The sequence below is a fragment of the Prionailurus bengalensis genome, chromosome B3 (genome assembly GCF_016509475.1).
Source record: "Prionailurus bengalensis isolate Pbe53 chromosome B3, Fcat_Pben_1.1_paternal_pri, whole genome shotgun sequence".
Lineage (NCBI taxonomy): Eukaryota > Metazoa > Chordata > Mammalia > Carnivora > Felidae > Prionailurus > Prionailurus bengalensis.
Window position 1 is genome coordinate 13,194,236 of NC_057355.1, and position 19,842 is coordinate 13,214,077.

At 42.7% G+C, this 19,842-nt stretch overlaps 1 protein-coding gene across 1 annotated transcript in view; it reads left to right on the forward strand.

Annotated features, from left to right (window-relative positions):
• Positions 1–19,842, forward strand: part of MCTP2 (multiple C2 and transmembrane domain containing 2) — a 240,030-nt gene that overhangs the window by 30,647 nt on the left and 189,541 nt on the right. The window lies entirely within an intron of this gene.

The window sequence follows — 19,842 nt, forward strand, 5'->3', positions numbered from 1 at the left end:
TCTGTGCTGTCGGGGTGGAGCCTACTTGGGATTCTCTCTCTCTCTTTGCCTCTCTTGGCCCCTCCTCCCTTGCTCTCCCTCTCTCTCTCTCAAAGTAAATAAAAAGGATTATCGGGGTGCCTGGGTGGCTCAGTCGGTTAAGCGTCTGACTTTGACTCAGGTCACGATCTCGCGGTCCGTGAGTTCGAGCCCCGCGTCGGGCTCTGGGCTGATGGCTTGGAGCCTGGAGCCTGCTTCCGATTCTGTGTCTCCCTCTCTCTCTGCCCCTCCCCCGTTCACGCTCTGTCTCTCTCTGTCTCAAAAATAAATAAACGTTAAAAAAAATAAAAAAAGGCTTATCTTCAGTCCATAGTTTCTTTGCAAGGATCTTTTTCAGTAACGAGGTAATAGAGATATAAATCTATATGCACACATGTGGACACACACTTTACAGTCTCTCAAGAGCTCACCGGATGATCCTGGAGCACATGACCTGCGATCCATCTATACAGTGAAACCTACATTTTTCCCTCCGAGCAGCTCTGAATGGCTTGTGATTAGCTGATCTATGGATTAGGTTTCTTCCTGGCTTTATGTTTCTTCATTACCACCTTTCACAGTGGGGATTGCCTGCGTATGTCTTTAAATATGTGCTTTTGGTATTATGGTTTCTTACCTGTCTCCCCTAGGATTTGTGCTGTCCGATGGCAGGGACATTGTTTTTGTTCACTGTGGCATCCCCAGCACATTGACTGATTCTTGGCACGGATTCTTGGCTCAGTAAATATTGTCGAACAGGTATATCGATCTATGTGCTAAATTTTAGCGACAATTTTTCTCAGTTTTAAAGTTAAGATCAATATGTGGAAGTTCTGTTATTCAGTCTCTGCCTACATGGAGGTACGCATACCCCACTGCCTGGTGGTGGGCAGAGTGAGAACTGCAGAGAAGGATTTGGAAAGCGGGGAGGCAAGCTGGTAGAGAATGCGTTTCGCCGCAAGAGACCAGATTCCCTCCTTTGGCATCTGACATTTGGGACAGAGCCGCCTTGCCTGTCTTCCCTTATAAAAGGATAGGAATGAAGTAATTTAATTGGAAAACAAAACAGGGAAGTGTAATACATTTCCAGCACAGTGGAAGGAAGGCATCTTGGAAATAGAGTGCAAAAGCAGTTGCTGGTGATGTTTCAGGGATTTGTAAGATTTGAAGGGTTGCGTTGTGACATGGGACTTTTCTACAGGGGCGGGGCTCACAAGGACCAGGAAGTCCGCAGGTGAATTGCATCATTTTGGTTTGTTTTGAATAACTGCTTTGTAACTTGATTGAAATCCAGTTGGTTCAGTTATTTTTTTTTCCTAAGATCAGATTTCCTTTTTTTTTTAATGTTTATTTATTTATTTTGAGAGAGAGAGAGAGCTTATAAGCAGAGGAGGGGCAGAGAGAGAGGAAGAGAGAGAGAATCCCAAGCGGGCTCCACACTGTCAATTCAGAACCCCACGTGGGGCTCCATCTCACAAACCATGAGATCATGACCTGAGCCAAAATCAAGAGTCAGACGCTTAATGGACTGAGCCACCCAGGAGCCCCCAAGATCAGGTTTCTTGAGTTATAATTTACGTTCCGTAGAATTTATCTGTGTGGGTATATAGTTGTCTGAATTTGAGACATAGACACGTAACCACCACCATAATCATGATATAGAAGGATTCTTTAAAAAAATTTTTATTGTTAGCATTTATTTATTTTTGAGAGAGAGAGAGAGAGAGCCTGAGCTGGGGAGGGGCAGGAAGAGAGGGGGACACAGAATCCGAAGCAGGCTCCGGGCTCTGAGCTGTCAGCACAGAGCCCGGCGAGGGGCTCGAACTCACAAACCACGAGATCATGACCTGAGCTGAAGTTGGACGCCTAATCGACCGAGCCACCCAGGCGCCCCTACCGGCAATTATCCAGGAGCGTTCCAGTTGCTCCAAATCTTCGCTGGCACTTTGTGTTGTCAGCTTTTTCGTTTGCATATTTGCTTTTTGTCATTCCAGAGGAGCTCTGGTTTAGTTTGAGGGTGACGGGATGGATATGGTCTTAATTTTAGGTTGCTGTCATTATTCTTTTCCTTGCGGGGGCCTCCCCGCCTTGCCTTTTCCCTTCACTGGCTCCATTTGTGTAGACAGTAGGGTTGAGACCTCATTAAAATAGTCACCAGTTTTACGTCTGCCTCTTCATAGGGTGTGTTATCTTGCTTTGCTCTTCCCTGACTTCTTATCATTAGGTTGTAAACTTCTGGAGGGCAGGTTGATGAGAAGCTGATAAGAACCAGTAGACAAGCACAGAGCACTTCTATATTGATTTTTAGGGGATAAGAAAGCATAGAGTCAACCCTGAAAGACATCATTTTATTTTTAAACCCTCCTCTGTTTATATCCTAAAATTTCCTTTAATGCTTATTTTTGAAAGGAGAGAAAGAGAGACAGACAGACAGAGTACAAGTGGGGGAGGGCCTGAGAGACAGAAAGACACGGAATTTGAAGCAGGCTCCAGGCTGAGCTGTCAGCCCAGAGGCCCGACGCGGGGCTCGATCCACGAACCCTGCGATCATGACCTGAGCTGGGGTTGGACGCTTAACTCACTGAGACACCCCAGGTGCCCCTATGTCTTTTTATATATAAGATGTTACTGGTGGGTTTTTTTTTTTTTTTTTTTTTAGGACTTCAGAGAAACATTTGCCAGATTTCCAGTTCTGGACTGAGGCTCAAATTTATTATTAATATTATTGTTTCAGTTAATAGTATAAGGACTTTGTAATTGCTCTGGCTCTAATAGTGGGTCTTCTTCCCTGAGGATCAAGTACTATTTCGAAAGCGCCCATTGAAATGTCTTCTATTGAAGCAATTGGGCTTGGTTGGGCTTGATTTCAAATTCTGCCAATTTTCAAGCTCCCTTCAAATTCAGCTGTAAGCATAGTGAATGTTTTGGACACATAATAATATAGATTTATCCCCGCAACTTTGGTTGTCTGAGTCACATCGTTTCACTGATTGCATTAGGAAGATTTAGGCCTGGTTTCAAATCCTGCTGATGTTCAAGCTCTGATCACATTCATTTGTGAGCGTAATTAATATCTTCGATAATAACATGGATTTATCTCTACAACTTTGAGGACCGTGAGTCGTAGCTTTTTCAATGGCTGCCTTAGGAAGACTCATTGAAACCCGATGTCTCAGCATTAATTTTCAGTGTTTATGTAAGCAATAGCATAGGGATATAGCAGCTCTAAAAGGATGGAATTGATCAGACTCACGCATATGTGATTATGCATCGCTGTAGACAATTTCCTAGTAGTTCTCACTAATTTTTCCTTTAAACACATTTTAATATACATAGGAAGACAGGTTTCTCACCTGAGTATTTTGCACAGAGCCTGTTATAACCCCAGATCCACAGACAATTGTTTTATTACTCCAATGTCTCTCAAGCCCAACTCCGTACCTCGAGAAGATCATATTCTCTGGCCTGGACGATTGTGTTCTGTGATATTTGACAGTAATATTGTTTCAGAATTTGAAATCGAGGAGGATGTTCATAAGAAGTGGTTTCAACGGAGAAAATAGCCCACCTTTATTATATATTTTTTTTAATGTGGATTGGAGAAAGAGAGGCAGAGAGTGGGATGCAGAGAATCTCGAGCGGGCTCCGCGCTGTCAGCACAGAGCTCGATGCAGGGCTTGATCCCGTGAACTGTGAGATCATGACCTGAGCCGAAATCAAGAGTCAGATGCTCAACCAACTGAGCCACCCAGGTGCCACGAAAATAGTCCAACTTTAAAATGTTTTATTCATCCACGTGTCTTTTTTTTTTTTTTGAAGTTTCTAACGCATCCATCCGTCTTTCTTACGGGTTTTGTTGCACTTGCTGGTTTTCAGGTAGGAGGATAGCAAAGGCAGGGGGAGCAAGGTGGTGGAGACAGCAGGGGCCGCACGGTGTTTCTAGCTGGTGGCAGTGGTGTTCCTGTTGGAGACTTTTGAAAATGCGTCTGATGTTTTTGAGGGTCACAACGGCAAAGGGCATTGGTGGCATCTGGGAGGTAGAGGCTGGGGGATTGATAACTGTCCTCCCCCAACGCACAGGACAGTCCCACACAACAAAGAACTGTTGTACTCCGAAGGCCAGTCATGCCTCCAGGTGAGGAGCGCTGAGATCCATCTGGGTTTCAAGTCACAGCTCTGTGAACCCGAACACGTTGCGTTTTCCTCATCTGTAAGGTTGGGGTGAAAATACATATTTGCGAGGTCATCGTGAACATTGCTGATGATGTATGCAAATCAGTGAATACAGGGCCAGATGTGTGGTGGGAGCTCATGAAGAATGATTGGCACACTTTTTACCACCCCCCCCCCCCAGTGGCTTCTCAACCCACTCAGTAAAACCCACAGTGGCACCCAAGGACTTGGGTGTCCTCACAGTGGCACCCAAGGACCTGCCTGATCTGACTTCCTGCTTCCCTCTGAACTCATTTCCTATCAGTGTCTCCCCTCCTGTGCTCTAGTCACACCGTCTGCCTTCCTGCTTCTCAGTCTCCCTGAGACATTTGCCCTACTCTTGACCTTCTGTACTTGATCTGTCTTCTGTGTGGAAGGTGCTTCCCCTGAGGGCATGCACTTGGCTGCCCATCTCATGTCTTTCATTTCCTGCTCACCACGTCCAGTGGGGGCTTTCCTGGTGCGTGACACAAACATGGCAGCCGGGCTGTCTGCAGCTACCCCTTCCCGTCCGTTCTTGTCCTTTCGCCTTGCCGTCACCCAACACGTCACATATGCTTTGGCCTGCCGTCTGTCTCTTCCAAGTAAAACAGAAGTTTCTCGAAAGCAAGGACTCCCATTTTGTCACGGATGTATCCCCACGTGACTGTAACACCACCTAGTGCCTCGGTGCCACCAAATATTTATTGACTAAACGACTTATAAAAATAGCAAAGGCAAAGAGTATGTTGGAGTTGGTAATGCCCTGTGTATACATCTGCTGTTTGTGTTTACAACAGTTATATTTTCTGCTAGTTCAGTGGTTTTTAATCCAGATGATGGAATTGATTGTTTCCTGGAATCGCCCTACCTAAACGATTTTGACGGACGTTACAAGAGATAACGGACATCGGGTTGTCTACGAATCCGATTTCTCTATTCTCCTCTGTCACTTTGAATTGAGGAAAGCATGAAACTTTTATTTTTATATAAGATGGGCTTCAGAGCATAATGATATGCTTTCCTTTGAGCAGATATTTTTAAATTGGTTGCAGATCTATAGAAGTCACCGATAAAGTTGTCCGTAGCGTATTAGAATTATCGAGCTGTCTTCTTGGGGGAGGTTTAATTGTTCTTTGGAGAGACAAGAGGGGTTTGCTGCTTCTGTTGACGTAGGCTTGGCTTGGGCCTGGGGAATGCTTTGAAAAGTTATATTATAAAAGAAACTACTGGCTCGGTATTTTACAAGTGGAGGAATGATAAACTGTGCGTGGTGTTGATTTAAAAGGTAAATATTTGCGTGTGAAAGTTTCTTCTTGCTTTTGACAGGTGCAGCCATATTTCTGAAAGACTGTGCTGTGTATTCTGAAAAATTTATATTGATTTGGTGGCTGATGGGTATACACAATTTATTAAACATGCTCTCTTTCAGTCCAGAAATGGCGTAGAAAGATATGTGTAAGGCTTCCTCTGTTCTAAATTACGATCTGTCTTTAGGCTTACCTTTCAGTCACATTTTCTACTCCAAATATTTTTTCAGTGTTTATTTATTTTTGAGAGAGAGACAGAGAGAGAGAGAGAATCCAAAGCAGGCTGCAGCCTCTGACCTGTCAGCACAGAGCCCGATGCGGGGCTCGAACCCACGAACTGCGAGATCGGGACCTGAGACACAGTCAGAAGCTTAACTGACTCAGTCACCCAGGTGCCCCCACATTTTCTATCCTGAGATGGCTTCTACAATGTGTAGTTTACTCAGGTGGATTACGATTTTAACTGGACATTAATATCTTCCCCTAATTCTCTCCGTCTGCCAGTACTGTCCTAAAGATAACTTCCGGCATTCTGCTTCTGCAGGTAATTTTAAACCCTTAAATGTGATAGTGCTGTTACGCGGCACATTTGAGGTTTGGCAGTTGTTTTGTTATGTAGGTCCTGCATAAGAGATCAGCGTGTGTGGTTTAATGTGAGGCCATCAAGCTCAAGTGCATGAAGAAGTGAATTACTTTCTCTTACGCTCGGTGTGTATTATTCAGACTGTGCACTTGTTTCATGGGCAGTGCTTGATTTTTCACAATTCAGGTCTGTGGCTCCACGGCAGAGAAGAGATATTCTGGTAAGGGAATCAAGAAAATTGTGTGTGTGTGCGTGCCCGCACACACATGCACTGGCAGGTGGTGGGCAGTGGTTTTGTCAAGAGGTGATTGTTGATTGAACACGGTAGCGAGAGAAGCACGTACTTTTAGCCAAGAGTATTCTATCCATCCGTCTCTAACCATGATCAAGGGTCCTCAGCTTGACCCACATCCTAGGCCCTTCAGCCTCATTTTATGAAAGTCATTTCATCTGTTGCCTTTGGCTTTTCCTTTCCTACCCCCTTTGGAACCTTCCCCACTTGGGCTTTCTTTCCCCTCATGCCCCCATGAGTCATACCGAGATTACCAGTAATCTCCATTGCGCCACATGGAGGCTTGTCGGGACTGGTGTTATCTCATCTGCAAGCGGCTCTTGATGCTCCGGACCACTTCCTCTGTACAACACCCTTCCTTTGTCTTCTCTGTTTTAGTTTCTAGTTGTCATAAGGTGACACCACACTTTTTTTCATCCTCTCTGGCTGTATTGTTTTAGTGTCCTTGGCCAAGTTTGTCCTGCTCGAACACTGCTTGGTGCTGGAGTTCCTTAAGGCTCATCCCGTCTTTCCATCTCATGTGCTTCATGGCAAGCCCATCCATCACCAGGCCTGCAGTCACCGTCTGAATGCCGGTCTCCCCAGACTCTGTCTCTAGACCCGATCTCTCAGCTCTGTAGTCATGTATTCCGCTGCCAATATGGCTTCTCTGGGTGAACTTGTGAAACACAGAGAAACCAAGTCTGAGCCCCAAATCTGCACTTGGGAGTGAATGGCCTAGGGTTTTTTAATTGGACTGGACTCAGTCCGGATTTCCCCTCCCTCTCATTCCTTTTGTTGGGTCCCATCAACTCCGTGTCATCACTGTTGCTCAGTCCCTCCCCTCTTTACTGAGACAACAAGGAGACAGAAGAATCTTTAGACATTGATCTACAGAACATTGATGTAAGCAACGCAGTCAACCAGTTTCAACCAACTGACATATATAGAACCCAAGAACTGCAGAATTGACCATAAGTTGGGCCATAAAGGAAGCCTCCATTTGCAAAGGATTGAAAAGATATGGATTCTTCTTTTAGACTTACATCTTAGGAAGTAAGCCAGAAATCAATAACATGAAGATAACCAAACAATCCCAATTCTTTTTCAGAATTAAGCACTATACCTCTAAAACCTCCCTATGTATCATGTAGATGAACTTAAGGTGGAAGTGAGTATTTTGAATAAATGGCCAGGAAGATACGACCTATCAAAACTCATTTGATGCAGCTCACTCAGCACATAGAGGGAAATTTGTAGCATTCAATGCATTAATAGAGAGAATAGTATAGCCTAAAAATTGGTATCTAATTTTCTATGTCAAGAATTAAAAAAAAAAAAAAAAAGCAAATCAAACCAAAAGGATATAGAAAAAAATCCATGGGTAAAAATAAGAACAGGACCCATTAAATAAAATCAACAAAGAAAAGTAAGCTTTAGAAAAGTGAGTAAGCCATTTGATACGGATCAGGTAAAACAGTGTTGGATATATTACCAACATCCTGTTACTTATTGAATTGGAAGCTCTGAAAAATATTTTAGAGAAAGGAAAAGAAAATATTTTAGAAAAGACAAAACAAAATTGTCACTATTTGATCTTTTTAGAAAAAAATTTAGAAAAAACAGTAGTTTATTTTTGAGAGAGACAGAGAGAGAGAGAGAGAGAGCGCGAGGGAGAGCACATGAGCGGGAGAGGGGAAGAGAGGAGGAAACACAGAATCCGAAGCAGACTCCAGGCTCTGAGCCATCAGCACAGACCCTGACGTAGGGCTCAAACTCGTGAACAGCAAGATCCTCACCCGAGCTAAAGTTGGATGCTTAACCAACTGAGCCACCCAGGTGCCCCGAAATTGTCATCATTTGAAAATAATTTAATAGTCTACATTGAAAACCAGAATTAATTGTCATTTACAGACAAATTTTAGCGTTAATAAATGACCTCCACAAGATGGTAGGAATTAGAATCCATGTATAGAAGTCACTTGTTTCCCTCTGTGCACAAATGTTTACAATAACTTTACTCATAATTGCCAAAAATTTGAAGCAACCAAAATGCCCTTCAGCGGGCAAATGGATAAATAAACTGTGATACATCCATACCATGGAATGTTATTTAGTAAAAATAAATGAGCTGTCTATTAAGCCACAAACAGGCATGGAGGAGATGTAAATAAATATTACTAAGTGAAAAAGTAAAAAGTGTGAAAAGTCTGTGTGATGTGTGTTTCCAACTATATGACATTCTGGAAAAGGCAAAACTGTAGAGATGGCAAAAAGATCAGTGTTTGCCAGGGACAGCGAGAAGGGAGGGGGGGTTTGAGTAGGAGGAGCAGAGGAAAGATTTTAAAGCAGCGAAACTCTTCTGTATGATCCTGTAATGGCGGACTCATGGCAGTATACATTTGTCCAACCTCAGAAATGCACAATACAAAGGGTGAGCCCCAGGGTAAATTGTGGGCGTTAGTTAATAATAAGGCATCAATAACCCTTCATCACTTGTAACAAATATGGCACCTAATTGTAACAAATAGACCACATTAATGATAGATGGCAAGCTCGGAAAAATTGTGTGTGGGGGCAGGACGAGGGGATATATGGGAACTGTCACACTTTTGTGCAGTTATTCTATATAATACTACTCTAAACAAGCCTATTACAAAAAAGAAAAAAGACATAGAAAGTAGCCATATTCATGACGAGGAAGATAATATCTTGAGGTGGTCCTCAGATTAATTTGTAAAGCAACTGCCAACCAAAATGTTCACCACTTTTATTTTGGGAGTGGGGGTATTAGAGAAATAAATGGGTCTAAAATTTACATAGAAGAGCAGAGAAAAAAAGAAACCCATCTGAAGAACCATGGCAGGGTGTGCCTTACCCAGCCAGATATCAAGAGTTGCTACAAACCTATTGTAATTAATGATGTGACATGGGCACAGGTATCAATAACCAGGTACAGACGTTATATGTGGAAATTATACTTGATAGAGATGGCCTTGTACATCATTGGGAGGTAGGGTTGGTATTTTTTTTTTAATTTTTTTTAATGTCTATTTTTGAGAGAGACAGAGTGCGAGTGGGGGATGGGCAGAGAGAGAGCAGGAGACCCAGAATTGGAAGCCGGCTCCAGGCTCTGAGCTGTCAGCAAAGAGCCCGACGCAGGGCTCGAACTCACGGACCGTGAGATCATGACCTGAGCTGAAGTTGGCCACCCAACCGACTGAGCCACCCAGGTGCCCCAGTCTTTTTTTTTTTTTCTTTTAATGTTTGTATTTATTTTGAGAGACAGTGCAAGTGGGGGAGGGGCAGAGAGAGAGAGAGAGAGAGAGAGAGAGAGAGAATCCCAAGCAGGCTCCACGCTCAGTGCTCAGCGCAGAGCTGAACACAAGGCTCGATCTCATGACCCATGAAATCATGACCTGAGCTGAAATCAAGAATCAGATGCCCAACTGACTGAGCCACCCAGGTGCCACCGGGAGGGAGGGTAGGTCTTACTAATCTAAAGGTTCTTTGAACTTTGATTATGTACGTACATAAAAAATAGTCTCTCTCCCCCATCCCAAACCATAAGTAAACAATGTAGGATAGGGCAAATGACCGTGAAAAGCAAAACTTCAGAGCTTTATCAAGAAAAGATATGAAAATATATTTGTGATCCTGAGGATTTAGAAACCACGGCCGCCACTCTCGTGCCACGCACACAAACACAACATGCCAAGAAAAATATTGATAAATTCAACTCATCAAATGTTTTTCAAATGTGAATCTTGGCACCACATACACATTTTTAAGAACTACATTTTGGGTGGAGAGTTTTGCAGCCGAAAATAGCAAGAAAGCATTATTATAAAAAGGAATTCTTTTATGTTTATTTATTTATTTTGAGAGAGAGAGGCAAGCCTGAGCCTGGGAGGGGCCGAGAGAGAGGAAGAGAGAATCTCAGGCAGGCTCTGTGCTCTGTGCTGAGCCCCATGTGGGGCTCAAACTCACAAACCGTGGGATCATGACTTGAGTCGAAATCAAGAGTCAGTTGCTTAACCGACTGAACCACCCAGATGCCCCGGGTGTCAACATTTTGAAAGTACGTTTCCAAATAAGAAAAAAGAAAGCCATCAACCCAATAATGGGTCGCCTTTCACAATTTCAGATTGGCAAATACTAAAAAAAAAAAAAAAAAAATCTTGTAGCGGTAGGTGCAGGCAAAGACATTGCACGGTAGAAACTGATTGGCTGCTGTTGGGCATATTAATTAATATATCTACTTTGGAAAACGGTTTGGCAATACCTACGTAATCAAGTTTCGGATACACATACCCCACAAGTCAACACTTCAACTCTGAGATAGGGTGTTTCTCAGTGAGGCCTTCTTGGTAATTTGGGCAGGACAAGTCTGTCTTGTTACCTTTCATAACCCTGATCTGCGCCCACTGTGTGTGGGTTATGCCTCCTACCATGGCTGTGAAAACAACCGAACATTCTTGACACATTTCTTTTTTTTTTTTTTTTTTTTAAATTTTTTTTTTTTTTCAATGTTTATTTATTTTTGGGACAGAGAGAGACAGAGCATGAACGGGGCAGGGGCAGAGAGAGAGGGAGACACAGAATCGGAAACAGGCTCCAGGCTCTGAGCCATCAGCCCAGAGCCTGACGCGGGGCTCGAACTCACGGACCGCGAGATCGTGACCTGGCTGAAGTCGGACGCTTAACCGACTGCGCCACCCAGACGCCCCATATTTCTAACCACTTCTAGTGGGGGCAGTCCAGAGCTGATTGAAAAACCCTGGGAGAGGGGCGCCTGGGTGGCTCAGTCAGTTGGGCGTCCGACTTTGGCTCAGGTCATGATCTCGCGGTTCATGGGTTTGAGCCCCACATCGGGCTCTGTGCTGACAGCTCAGAGCCTGGAGCCTGCTTTGGGTTCTGTCTCTCCCTCTCTCTCTGCCCCTTCCCTGCTTGCGCTCTGTCTCTGTCTTCCAAAGTAAATAAACATTAAAAACATTAAAAAAAAAAAAAAAAAGAAAGAAAAACCCTGGGAGAAACTAACATAAACCCCAGAAGACAAGTCTAAGAATATTCTTTAAAGTCTGTTTAATTCTGCTTTTAATAACAAAATAGAGTGAGCATCTTAAGTAGCCAGAAAAATTAATCAATAAATTACAACATCCTCTAAAAACAGAATATTAGGGACGCCTGGGTGGCTCAGTTGGTTAAGCATCCGACTTTAGCTCAGGTATGATCTCGCGGTTTGTGGGTTCGAGCCCCAGTTTGGGCTCTGTGCTGACAGCTCGGAGCCTGGAGCCTGCTTCGGATTCTGTGTCTCCCTCTCTCTCTGCCCCTCCTCCACTCACGCTCTGTCTCTCTCAAAAATAAATAAACATTAAAAAATAAATAAATAAAAACAATTATATGCTTCTTAAAATGACTTTAACAAAGCTACATTTATCATTGCGGATACAGTTCCTGAAGGTAACGTTGATTGAAAAGCATGGAACAATATACTACTTACATAAAATGTATAATCAGTAAAGTTTATGATCATGATAAATAGTATTATGTTTATCCTTGAATGTTATGGAACAAAATATATGGAAACAATAAATACAGTTTTCAACTACTGATTACTTCCAGTAGGGCATGATGGGAAAGTCACACACAAAATGTACTTAAATTTTTATTCCCTAAGGTATGTCACTAGTACGTGCATGATCTACACTTTTCTATACACCACTGAAGAAATCTGAGTACAAAAGAACAGCAACGAGAGTGGATATGGGAATGCATAACTAAGGCTGAGAATGTTTGGATAGAACTAGTAGGTCCAGAGGTCTGAAAATGATTGGGGACTGAGGTGGATAAAAAATGTCAGGCAGGGGGCGCCTGGGTGGCTCAGTCGGTTAAGCCTCCGACTTCAGCTCAGGTCACGATCTCGCGGTCTGTGAGTTCGAGCCCCGCATCGGGCTCTGGGGTGATGGCTCAGAGCCTGGAGCCTGCTTCCGATTCTGTCCCTCTCTCTCTGCCCCTCCCCCGTTCATGCTCTGTCTCTCTCTGTCTCAAAAATAAATAAACATTAAAAAAAAATTTTTAAAAAATGTCAGGAAGGATGACACGGAAGATCAAAGGCCTTTACAACTATTTAGAACAAGAAAACCCAGGAAAGATTAGAGATCTCCCTTAGGGCAAAATATAGTGATTAAGCATTGAAGCCCCCTATTTGTTAGTATTTATGTCATGTTTGCAAAGCACTTTCATGGCCATGATCTCCCTGGGTCCTACCAAGTGATATGGCAATAAAACAAGAGATATAAAGTAGGAAAAGCAGTCTATGGTACCTGACATGGGGGTAAGTCACTTCCTAGCTTTTCAAGTTGACATCATTTCTTTAGGTACAGTTAAAGTGAAATATAGTGTGCTGAAGAAGTTTGCACTTATCATCTCCAAGAGCCAGTGTTTCTACTCTTGGGATGGGTGTAGACAATTAGAAAGCTTCTAGAATTCTAGACTGAGATCATTAGCTAAAGAGATACGGTAGAGAGCATTTGGAGGGATAATGGCCCCCCTGGTCTCTATGTTTCCTGATGACATTGAGATGTCCTGCAAAGTGTCCAACACGAAACTGGCTCAGTTTTGCTGCCAGAGCACCACTTTCCCCCAGAAAATTGGGTTATTCCTTCTCTGCTGTTGGGTTTTTGGTTCCTCTTGAATGTTTCTGTATGTTGCTCATGGTTAAGCATGGCGCATAGACTCCCACAGATTTGATCAATTGTTTCCCATCTTGCCTTCTTTCTACCTCCCTTGAAGACCCATCAGTTTCTTCTTCTTCTTTTTCTTTTAATGTTTATTTATTTTTGAGATAGAGAGAGACAGAGCATGAACAGGGGAGGGTCAGAGAGGGAGGGAGGCACAGAATCCGAAGCAGGCTCCTGGCTCCGAGCTGTCAGCACAGAGCCCGACGTGGGGCCTCGAACTCACGGACCGTGAGATCATGACCTGAGCCGAAGTCGGACGCTCAACCGACTGAGCCACCCAGGCGCCCCTCATCCGTTTATTCTTTAAATTGAGCTTCCTGTCTTCTCTTGCTTGCGTTTGTAAAATTTCAGTGCTGTAATAAGATTTTGCTCTCCTGCTCCTCCTCCTTCCCTGGTTTGTTTTATTTCACTCTTGGTAAGAAAGGAATCAGAACAATTTAGAATATTTCCACGTCTTCCACATCTGTCCATTTTGGCAACTTATGCTAAGGCATTGACGTTCCACTGAATATTTCTGTGTTGGGGGTCCCTAAGGCCACCCCCCAGGTTTGGTGGCTCTTTAGGAGGACTTACAGAACTCAGTATTTGGTCTGAAAGCGATGATTTGCTCTGGGAAAGGATGGATGCAAAACAAAACCAGCAAAGAGAAGAGTGCCCAGGAAGTCTGGAGGAAACCAGGCACAATCTGCCCAGTGGGATCAACTAGGGCATATTTAATTCCTCTGGGAAGGAGTTGCGGCAACATGTATGATACGTTGCCTACCGGGGATGCCCGTTAGAGAAAACTTTCTATTGGGTTTTAATCGGGAACCGGTTGCATAGATCCTCTCTGCCTAGCATGTACTAAAATTCCAGACTCTTAGAAGGAAAGCAGGGATTCGGCGTAAGCCAAATCGTCTGCACGTACAGTGGGGGCACAATGAGCCACTCTGGTCAGAGTGATTGGAAACCTTGCAAAATCTTAGGTTCCCAGACACCAGCTCAGGACCAACCTGGAGAGCGGGAGTAAGAGGTCAGCAATCTCAGACCTGCTAGTTGTGCTCTTTTGCACTGATTACTTTATTCTTTTGTTGAATGGAATGTTCACTGGTGCAGACTCATTTAAAAAATCACGTGTCCCTTTTGCTAAACTCCTTTCAGGGAGAGGTGCTAATTGTGGGTATGCTGGTAGAGATCGGAATAAGAGTGACAGCACAGGTATCTGAGGGCTGCAGAAACTCCAGCCCCTCCCCCTTTCCTTCAATCCTCTCCAGACAGAGTATGAATTAGGAATGACTGATAAAGAGAGAGGAGTGATTCTGGGACCTTCTTCTACAGGTGAGATTTTTTTTTTTTAATTTTTAAAAAAAAATTTTTTTTTTTCAACGTTTATTTATTTTTGGGACAGAGAGAGACAGAGCACGAACGGGGGAGGGGCAGAGAGAGAGGGAGACACAGAATCGGAAACAGGCTCCAGGCTCTGAGCCATCAGCCCAGAGCCTGACGCGGGGCTCGAACTCACGGACCGCGAGATCGTGACCTGGCTGAAGTCGGACGCTTAACGGACTGCGCCACCCAGGCGCCCCTACAGGTGAGATTTTAAAGAGAGTAGCGGTGGGGCAGAGTATGGCGTCAGCCAGAGAAGACAGGAACTGCTTTCAGTTAGTGTATTTTGTTTCTTTCCAAGAACATAGGTAGTGGGACTGAAAAAGGCATCCAGTCCTTTTGGTTGGTCTTCCTCTTGGAGGGGATTCTGTCCCCGTGATTAAAAAAAACATTTTTTTTTGTAATGTTTATTTATTTTTGAGAGAGAGGGCATGAGCAGGGGAGGGGAAGAGAGAGAGGGAGACACAGAATCCCAAGCAGGCTCCGGGCTCCGAGCTGCCAGCACAGAGCCCGATGCGGGGCTCGAACCCATGAGCCGTGAGATCATGACCTGAGCTGAAGTCGGGCACTCAACTGACTGAGCCACCCGGGCGCCCCTATCCCCATGATTTTTTAAATAATATATCAAACATGTAGAATGATCTTTTCTACCTCAATTGGATTACAAATTTAGTAGCAATTTGACTGATTGATTGGGAAGCTGCATTTTAGGGGGGGAGGGAAGCCAAATTTATTTTAAAAGCGGTTGCATTTTCTGTTTCTTATATAAGAGTGATTTGCAGGGACTTCTCTATTAAGGATAGTCTCCTTTATTATTTTTCTAAATTTTTTTTAATGTTTATATATTTTTGAGAGAGAGAGAGAGAGAGAGAGTGAGCACGAGCGGAAGAGGGGCAGAGAGAGAGGGAGACACAGAATCCGAAGCAGGCTCCAGGCTCTGAGCTGTCAGCACACGGCCCGATGCGGGGCTCGAACCCGCTAACTGTGAGATCATGACCTGAGCCAAAGTCGGATGCTTAACTGACTGAGCCACCCAGGCACCCCAAGGATAGTCTCCTTTAGATAGCATTTCTGTGGTGGGGAAGTTGTTTCTTATAACCAGCTCGATTAAATATAGTCAAATGTAGAGCCTCTTATCCCTGTTTTATCAGAATTCAAAATAATCCTTTCACAGACTAGAATTTGCCTTTATCCTTTCCCACAGGAGGAAACGGATACCACAGGAGGAGTGTATATCATCAGATTTTCACCTTTATTGAATCTAGTTTAAATTTTGCTTTTTCCTCCCATTTTAACAGGGTGCGATATGAAATTTCCTTTCTGCCGGTGATAAAAATATCTTAATGGTTCTCTAAAAAGCTAGTAATGACACATTCTGACTAGTAATAACTACTTGCGGCTCTGTCATTTGAGTTGATACGTAGATTGTGAAAATAAACCCTTTTCATCATATTTACGCTAAAGGGGAACGTCTAGAAGCACAGTCTGCCAGGGTGACTGAATAATGTGCCGAGTAATCAATTATGCTGTTGTCATTCTCGGACCCATCTCTCCTTTGTGTTTCTTGTTCACACCGTGGATGTGGTGCAGGTTCAATCAGATACTTTGGGGCCGGCATTTAAAAGGTTCGTTGTTCTCTTTTTCCATTTGGCCAATTGTTCGCAGCCAGCTGGGGAGGATGTCTGGGTTAAAACCGTAATAAATGAAACTTCCATTAGGCCTCTGGGCTTGGGGCCATTTCCTGCGAAGACCTTATCCTGCCGTTAGTGGTTTGAAGAAGCAGAAGGCTTCTTTCCGTTCAATAAATGAAGGCTGCGTGTTACCAGGTTGGGCACCACAGGTATCTCGTTGGGCGAAGCTTCTAGCGCTGATGGTTTGCAGAGTGCGGGCTACATTGTCACTTGCAGCTCTTTGGATCTTATGATGATAACCTGGGAACTTCTCTCATGCTAGACGATGGAGCCGATATGTTTCAGTTTGTTTGTAAATCTCCTCTGTGGTGAGGAAAGCTGACGATCCAGATAGTTGGATTTGTCTCACCGGCTTTTGTCTTCAAGTCTAACTGTTCCTTGAATTTATTCTTGTGTTAGACTTTCCATCTTCATGCACTGTCGGTTGGAGGGGTAATGTTTTCAGGCGTCGAAGTGACTGCGGTCTAGTGGTATATTCGCTTTATGTACACCTTTAAGAACACCTCTTCTTGGAGGGGCCTGTATTTTAATAGTTATACGTTTGTAGTTCTGGACCTCTGGTTCTGTGCTACTTACACACATGCGGAAATTTTGGTCAGAAGGATTTTGCAAAACTTAACTTAAAAAAAAAAATTTAATGTTTATTTATTTTTGAGAGAGAGAGAGAGAGAGCGAGCGAGTGGGGGAGGGACAGAGAGAGAGGGAGACACAGAATCCGACAGGAGCCAAAACAATGATGAGGGGGATGTCCTTCCTACTTCATGATGCTGTAGTTTTGAGAACAGGGCTAAATCATTGCTTTCTTTCCTTTTCTTTTTCCTCCCTCCCTCCCTCCCTCCCTCCCTCCCTCCATCTTTCTTTCTTTCCTTTTCTTTCTTTCTTTCTTTCTTTCTTTCTTTCTTTCTTTCTTTCTTTCTTTCTTTCTTTCTTTTGTTTTAATCTCTATCAATCCTCCCACTACTCTGGTGGGATCACAGTAGTGGGTTGTTTCTGATCAGAGGATTAAAAAGGGGAGGTCCAAGGGTGCCTGGGTGGCTCAGTTGGTCAAGCGTGTGACTCTTGGTTTTGGCTCAGGTCCTGATCTCACGGTTCGTGGGTTTGAGCCCCTCATTGGGCTCTGTGCTGACAGTGTGGAGCCTGCTTGGCATTCTCTCCCTCCTCTGCCCCTCCCCTGTGCACTCTCTCTCTCTCTCTCTCTGTCACTTTGAAAATAAATAAGTAAACTTACAAAATTAAAAATAAAATGAAGAAAAGGGGACTTCCAGGGTATCAGAGAGTATCAGGGGAGGCAGCTGAGAAGAGGGGCTCAGGAAATGATTCCATAAAGCTTGTGAATTCCTGAACTGATCACAACCTGCACATTCATGCATCTGATCATGATTAGCATGCCATCTACTTTGAGAATGTAGTTAATGAATAGAGCTCTATGCAAGTCTCAGAGTGACCTCTATATGGTGCGTACCCAGGACAGATTGCAATGGCCTTTCATGGCTTTTGAGAACAACACTGACCTCAGCCCACAAAATGTGGGTTGGAATTTGTGGCTGGAAGCTAATCAGATGCCTGTCAAAACAATAACGTCAGCATTCTCCATAGATTTAAATAAGGCTCGAGATTTTATAAGAACATTCAGAATGTCTAGGATATGATCCATGTTGGCCTATGAAGGACTACAAAAATCTCAAATCGCATGGAAAAGACAATGGATGACAAATAAAATATGACTTTAAAGCAGCTATTATAAAAATGCTTAAGTGAATAATCGTGAATTCTGAAGTAAAAGGTAAATTGGAATGTATCCATAATGAAATAGGAGATATGAAGTAGAACCAAATGGAAATTTTAGAACTGAAAAATACAATAGTCTCCCCACCTTGCCCTCTCCTACCCCACCCCCAGATTTCCTCACTATGTACATTCAGTAACAAAATGGAGATGAGAGAGGAAAGAACCAGTAAATCTGAACGTAGATCAATAGAAACTATACAGGATGAACAAAGGAGAGAAAGATTGAAAAATATTGAACAGAGATGCTGAGACTGTTGGACAATAACAACAGGCATAATGTTTGCATTATTGGAGTCCCAGAAGGAAAGGAGAAAGAATGTGGCTAAAAGTATCCCAAGAAATAATGGCTGCAAACTTTCCAAGTTTGACAAAAGACATAACCTTATAGATTCAAGAAGCGAAGCTACCCCAAACAAGATAAACTCAAAGAAACACACACCCACGCATATCATAACTGCTGTAAACTAAAGACAAAATTTTGAAAGCAGTCAGAGAAAAAGTGACACCTTCTCTGTAGGAGAACAGGGAGTCAAATGACTCAGATTTCTCAGTGGAAATCATGGAAGCCAGAGGAAAGGTCATACCATTTTTAAAGTGCTGAAAGAAAAGTGTTGAATCTGGGATTCTAAGAAAATATCTTTGAAGATGAAATGAAGATATTCTTATATGAGGTAAAATCTAAAGAATTTGGAGTCGACAGACTTGCAATAAAATAACCAGTTAAGGAAATTTCTTATACTATTGGGAACTGATACCAAAAATTTGAAAATCAGGAATGGAGAAAATGGTAAATATGATAGACTGTTCTTCTCTTCTTGAATTATTCCAAATACCGTTCATGATTGAAATCAAAGTAAAAGCTTGTCTGATAGGAATTTGCAATGTATTTAGATGTAATATAGAAGACAACTTTTCAAGGGGCGAGGAAGAGGATACCTATATCATTATATGGTAGGCAGAATAATCTCCTGCCCTACAGAATCCCACATCCTAATCCTCAGATGCTGTGAATATGTTACATTAAGTGGGAAAAGGATTTTGCAGATGTGATTAAGACTGTAGACCTTGAGATAATGAGAATATGCTGTATTATCCTGGTGGGCCCAACTGAATCACATTGAGTCCTTAAAAGTTGAAGAGGACAACAGAAAGGTGGATCAGAGAGATGATTCTAAGGAGAGTGTGAAAGGTTAATTATGCATGTTGTAACTTCTAGAGCAACCACTAAAATTTTATTAAAAGAAATGTGGTCAAAGTCATAATTGATGTATTAAGTGGAACACTAAAAAATAGTGTTAACCTTGAAAAAAGCAAGGAAGAGAAACAAAAGAATAAAAAACAATGGAAACAAACAAAACACATAGGTTGGGAACCCTTAATACAAACTTATCAATTATTACATTAAATGTAAATGGTCTAAACAAACCAATTAAAAGAGATTGTCAGATTGGATTTAAACAGTAAGAAGATATACCAATTGTAAACATGTATCCAACTAACAGCCCTTCAAAATACAGAAGCAAAACCTGACATAGTGAAAGGAGAAATAGACAAATTCATAATTATAATTGAGTAACCCAGCACACCTCTCTAGGTAAGACTAGTAGACCGAAACTGAGCAAGAGTATAGAAGAACTGAATCATTAACCCACTAGATCTAATAAACATTTAAATAACATTCAACCAAATGCTAATTGACTAAAATATTTCTAAATGAATATAGAAACAATCCTTTTTAGCATATTTGCAAGTTAAATTATGAGTTGTGAAATAAGGTATTTGTGTCTTACTAATGCGAAATAGAAGTTTATATTTAGAGCAACATTTTAAATTTTTTTTTTTTTTCAACGTTTATTTTTTTTTTGGGACAGAGAGAGACAGA